General features: G+C 36.3%; 1 long non-coding RNA gene and 1 other non-coding gene across 2 annotated transcripts; one reads left to right on the top strand and one right to left on the bottom strand.

Moving 5' to 3' along the window:
* Positions 1 to 1,656: 1,656 nt before the first annotated feature.
* LOC149210841 (uncharacterized) lies at positions 1,657 to 5,364 on the bottom strand. The gene is made up of 2 exons (XR_016252964.1): positions 4,234 to 5,364; positions 1,657 to 3,341 (listed from the first exon to the last, which is right to left on the bottom strand). It is a non-coding gene; the product is annotated as an uncharacterized LOC149210841 (long non-coding RNA).
* TRNAK-CUU (transfer RNA lysine (anticodon CUU)) lies at positions 4,599 to 4,671 on the top strand. The gene has a single exon. It is a non-coding gene; the product is annotated as a tRNA-Lys (tRNA).
* Positions 5,365 to 5,867: the final 503 nt, after the last annotated feature.

Below are 5,867 nucleotides of genomic sequence, written 5' to 3'. Positions count from 1 at the left end.
AATCTTCATGTAACTCAAAGGACCTTGGGAAACTCATATTCTCACGAATAGAATGAATTTTTCACTAGGAAGGATTATATTCGTCAATACACTCAAGAGTCAACTCTAGGGGCAAATGAAAAGAAGACTCGTCTTCTTCTCACTAGGTCTTCAATGTACCTCTTGATCAACTCCTTGGTTATATTTCGCAAGTGGTTATTGCTAACGCATTGCCAAAGCACTTGTTGATATCTGGGAGCAGCCATTGCAAATTTTTTATTGTTATTTAAGGTATTCCCATGAACACTGAGCTTATTGATGTTCTTGGGTGCCAATGAACATCAATTGGCAAGAATAGAAGGGTGTTTCTATTGGCATAGAAATTATTCTCTCCAAACATCCTCATCATATCCTCTTTTTTCATATCTTTCCCTTTTTAAGTAAGAAAAAAACGTTGGTTATATTAATATATGAAAAAAAAGCTGGTTATATTAATATATGAAAAAAACTAGTACATCTTGTTCAATTGGAAGCTATATATCAATTTCATCTTTTGTGAGCAATTCAATGTAGGATGTAAAAGTGAGCTATATATCAATTTCATCATTTGTGAGCAATTCAATGTAGGATGTAAAAGTGAAATAATGAAGAAAACTAGAAACTCAACAGCCAAGACACGAAACTGAATAAGAAACTGAATTGGAATTAAAAATGAGGAAAAATGGCCAAGATATCGAATGCCCATGAAATAAAAACTCTGAGATTCATTTTTAATTCCAATTCAGTTTCTTATTCAGTTTCGTGTCTTGGCTGTTGAGTTTCTAGTTTTTTTCATTATTTCACTTTTACATCCTACATTCAACATGTGAGCTACAGTGAGCAGCATGAACAAATATAAAACAGTAACCAACAGAGAGTAGATCCTCCAAGGCCTCAGGCCAAATCAGGTACCCAAAACCAATTGCCCATATATGAGGACCAAAACTTTGCAACATATAGGCCATCATAAGTCAGTGTAATACAAAGACATAGTAAGAGCAAAAACCAAAATAATGTATGGTGTCATTTATGACCATACTGTGAAAAAGAAAGAAAAACACGAACTGAAATCACCAACAGAAGACCATCATCTAGGGAGTGGCATGTTGCCAACATCCATAGAGCTGTCATCCATCTCCAGAGTGATATGCAAGCTTCCAGTGGAGTCCATAATACCCAACTTAGACATGGCATCTGCAATAGTATTAAATTCTCTGTGTATATGTTGTAAGGAAACATTTTGAAATGTACCTTTGAGATATATAATGTTCCTGAGCCAACCCTGTAGATGTGGATGGGAAATAGTGGAAATTCCCAGCACGTGGTTGATAATGGCTTGTGAGTCTCCATAGATCTGCAGTCTCTGAATCTGGCAAACCATAATAACCCCCAGAGGGCAATTGCTTCAACTCTCATGTTAGTCCCCCTTCCTCCTGCCCAATGGATTCTATATTGCTGGTTATGGTTGATGCTAATCCACACCCTGCATCCACAAATTCCGCCCTGTTTTGCACCCTCGAAGTAACCTGCCAGGAAGGATATAATCGGGCCATTTTTTCTATGAGAGACGGAATGAGGCACAGTATTGGACAGCAGTGGTGGTCTCAGCCAGGAGAGAATGCTGTTGGTAATTTAGTCTACATTAAGAGTTTTTCCCTCAAAAATAATATAATTCCTTACCTTCCAGATTTCCCAAAATATCACAAGGGGGATATATGGACATTCATATCTCCCCTTACCTTGTTGGTTCAACATTACGGTTTCATCAAAGTCTCCTTGACTCTAAAGATAGACTTGAAGAAACTTTCTTTTAGCAATAAGCTTTCACCATCGGGTTGTGAACCACAATCAATAAATTTCTTAGTGTGATGTGGGCTGATTTTTAATATATAACATGATTTTTAAGGTCGGTGGTTTTTTATCTCCTAACGTTAGGTCTTTCATCAGGTCCATATTATAGATAATTGCTTCTATTGCAACTAACAACTTTATTCATCATGTCCATATTATAGATAATTGCTTCTATTACAACTACGCTTCTTGTTGCTATCAATGATAGAAATTTCAATGGTTTCAATCAATTCTTCCTCCACTTGAGTTTTCTTTTTCTTATGAACTTGCTTCTTCAATACCTTCAACTTCTTATTAGAAGAGATGGTTAAAGGTTTTTCTAGTGTTGTTGTTGGGTGATCCTCGTAAGATTGAGGTAGTTCCTTCAAGAGTTTTTGCAACCGTGACTCTCCTCCAAAACAAGTGGTAGGTCCTCCAATCAATCCTATATCCATATGGATCATTGCTTTTAGTGTTTTTTAAGGTTAGGTTGATGTTGCTTCCTTGCTCTCTTCAGTTATCTCTTGCTGCTTGTGGTGTTCTCTTTCTGTACTCAAGGTTTTTGAACTTCTTCCCCTACCATTACCTAGATTATCTTTTCCGATAGCTTCTTGAGCATCAATATCTTTTTTCGTCATTCAATCAATTACTTCATATACCCCTCTCTTCCTTGTGAGTGGATTTGTTTCTCCTTATTGTGTGTTGGGGGACTTTACCTGATCAGTGGAAGGTATATTTGTAGGAACAACGCTCAATGTTGAAATCTGAGCTCTCCTCTTTAGTAAATGCATGTTTCCTCTCTAACATATGTTTGTAGTTCAAGGCATTCATTTTATTCTCCTTTTTGAGAATTTTTGGCAACTAAAAGTCCACTTATGTTCACTGCACGAATGTGATTTCTATCTATTTTAGAGGGTTGGGCATCTTAAACATTTCCTTTTTCAACATATAGTAAATTATCTATTTTTCCTCAAGTAAAAATAAATTACCATGCAACTTTGTTTCATGCTTAAAACATCAGAATTTGAATCATAAGTGCAGCTTCCACCCTGTAACATTATTTACTCAGATATAAATTAGGAAAGAAGTGAAACGAACTGGAGCATGTATGTTTAACTGAAACTTCGTCGCACAACTATTTTGCTTAGTGGGAGATATATCCTCCACTTCAGCTTCAGGCATGCAACCTAAGAAAATGTTGGTACAACAGTCACAATAAATATTAGCGTGTTGTGATATAGCTTCCCAAAGGTTTCAAATTCAGTTGTATGAAAGATTCCGAGACCAACTACATTTCAGAGACCAGACCACCGCTGGCATCAAATTACACTTATCGGTACAGATGGAGTGGAGTCCCAAAAAAATCCTCTTTATCTTCATTCTGATGTTCTCAAAAACTCTGAATTTTACGATACGCCTTTTTTAGCACTGGTCTTTGGAGAAGAAGCGGCCAATGTTGGAGAGAATTCAGATTTCAACATTGGGCATTGTTCCTACAAATATACCTTCCACTGATAAGGTAAGTCCCCCAAAACAGAATAAGGAGAAAAGAATCCGCTTACAGGTAAGAGAGGGATATATGAAGTAATTGATTTAATGACAAAGAACACATTGATGCTCAAGAAACTATTAGAAAATATAATCTAGGTAATGGTGGGGGAGGCAGTTCAAAAAACTATATTATAAAAAGAGAACAACACAACATAGCTGAAGAGAAAGCAAGGAAGCAACATCAACCTACATTTTAGAGACCAGAGCACCGCTGACATTAAATTGCACAAAATCAGCACAGATGGAGTAGAGTCCCAAGTATATATATATTTATATACTAAAGTCGAAAGATTTTAATGCTTACCTATTGAAAAAAAATAAAAATAAAAATTGAATTATAAAGAACAAACGCAGCCTCTGACAATCCTTGTTGAATGAAGAGAGTCTTTGAGGCCTTCAATGTTCTAGACTACCGTTATTGGCTTCAAATGGTTAATCTTGCATTCTCTGTGCATTCTAGCATCCTACCTTACTTCCGTTTGAAGTTTTTTCTAAATCCAAGACCAGGGCACTGTCTAGTCCATTCATCGAAATAGAAATGAATTAAATTCCATAGACATGCCTCGAGAACAAATAAATGCTCTGAATCAACCAATGCCTCTCCAAAGAAACCTATTAACCCTATATTATCGAATAATATGAAATCTCTTAACCCTCTCCGAAGATTGTAGAATGCCAGTTGACACCATGTATACCGGTGACAGATTATACCTTTGATCGGATAGATCCAGATTTCAAGGCTTTGCAAACTAAATATAAAAAATGACGCTTTTCCACTAGTCCGTAGAGTAATGAATATCAGAAATATCAGACCAGGCCAGAGATGATGAATACCAGCACAGAAGGGCAACGTAAATCCATGGCCACACCCCCCTCCTCGCCTTCCTAAAAATCCCAAGGTTTGCGTCATACTCAGAGCACATTTGAAGCACCGTTAGTTTCTGCAACTGTCGTGCCCGTTTGATCATAAAACACATAACGGTGATGGATGGAAAAATAATGTGAATGGATGGGAAAAAAAATTCACCCTGTGATGGAATTTCTCATCGAACAAATTCCATCGCTCTTCATACGACTATGCTCTGAATTATAAAGCAGAAAATGAATTATAAAATAAATAAGAAAAATATTTTAAAACAAGGGGAAAATAAATAGAAGAAGGGAAAGACAGAATAACAGATAAATTTGTATATATATCTGCCCGTCTAGCTCAGTTGGTAGAGCGCAAGGCTCTTAACCTTGTGGTCGTGGGTTCGAGCCCCACGGTGGGCGAATACAGCATTTTGTCTGTTGTACCCACTCAGTGGGCGTATCAACTTAACCTGAAGGTGAAGGGCTCAGGTTCGAAACCTGCATAGGCCAGGATTTAGCCAATCTGATTAATTCAATGCTATGGGCTTCACTTACCCTTTAGATAGGTGAGCGGTGATGTATCAACTGAACCTGAAGGTTCAGGTTCGAGACCTGCTTAGCCCAGGATTTAGCCTATCTTCATTAATTCAATGCTATGGGCTTCACTTACCTTTTAGATAGGTGGGCGGTGATGGTGTGGAAGAATTGGACTCTGTTTGTGATGGTGTGGAAGAATTCTCCGGAACATGGACTCTCTATTAAATTATCTCGTTCCCGCAGGGAGTGAACCTTCATGCTTCCTGTCAAGCTGCGTGTCCTCGCACGGCTTCTACTTTTCTATACTTGTCCACACTGTGGTCATAGTCTGAAATGAAAAAAAGAGTAAATTGATTTTGGTTCAAAACCATCCCAATCCTATCAAGTCTTAAACTCGGTGATGATGCCCTAACCCTGCTCGTAGATTGCTTGGACTCTGAAACCCATTTATCTCACCTGTAGTCTTCTTCTGCTCTTAAATTGGCTTAACTCGAATAGGGCTTCTCCCTCTCCAAAAGAGGTTCTACTGATATGGATTTTTGACCTTCATTAATGTAAGGAATTCATAAAACTAAAACCTTTATTACGGATTTTTTTAGCTTCATTGATATAAGGAATTCATAAAACAAACTAAAACCTTTAATGTGAGATTCCCACTATTTATTGATCAATCTTCAAGTTCATTAAATTTCTATACTTTTAAATATGAAATGAATGATTTGAAAAAAATAGAATCTTTATTAAAATAAATATATTTAAGTGCTAAAATAAAATACCTTGAACCTGCGTTATTGATAAAGGATAAGGTTAGGTAACATAATCACTATATATTGCTAGTTAATTCTATTTCTAGATTAGCATTTAAGTGATTATCACTGAATCTAATTCTATTTTTAGATTAGCATTTAAGTGATTATTGCTAAACCTAATTCTATTTTTAGATTAGCATTTAAGTGATTATTACTGAACCTAATTCTATTTTTAGATTAGCATTTAAGTGATTGTTGCTAAACCTAATTCTATTTCTAGATTAACATTTAAGTATTCACCAGGAAGAAACTTAAAAAACACATTTACAT

The sequence above is a fragment of the Pinus tabuliformis genome, chromosome 1_2, assembly GCF_031772625.1.
Source record: "Pinus tabuliformis cultivar Carrire ecotype Pingquan chromosome 1_2, CPIR1, whole genome shotgun sequence".
NCBI lineage: Eukaryota > Viridiplantae > Streptophyta > Pinopsida > Pinales > Pinaceae > Pinus > Pinus tabuliformis.
This window is presented reverse-complemented; position numbering and strand designations above follow the sequence as displayed.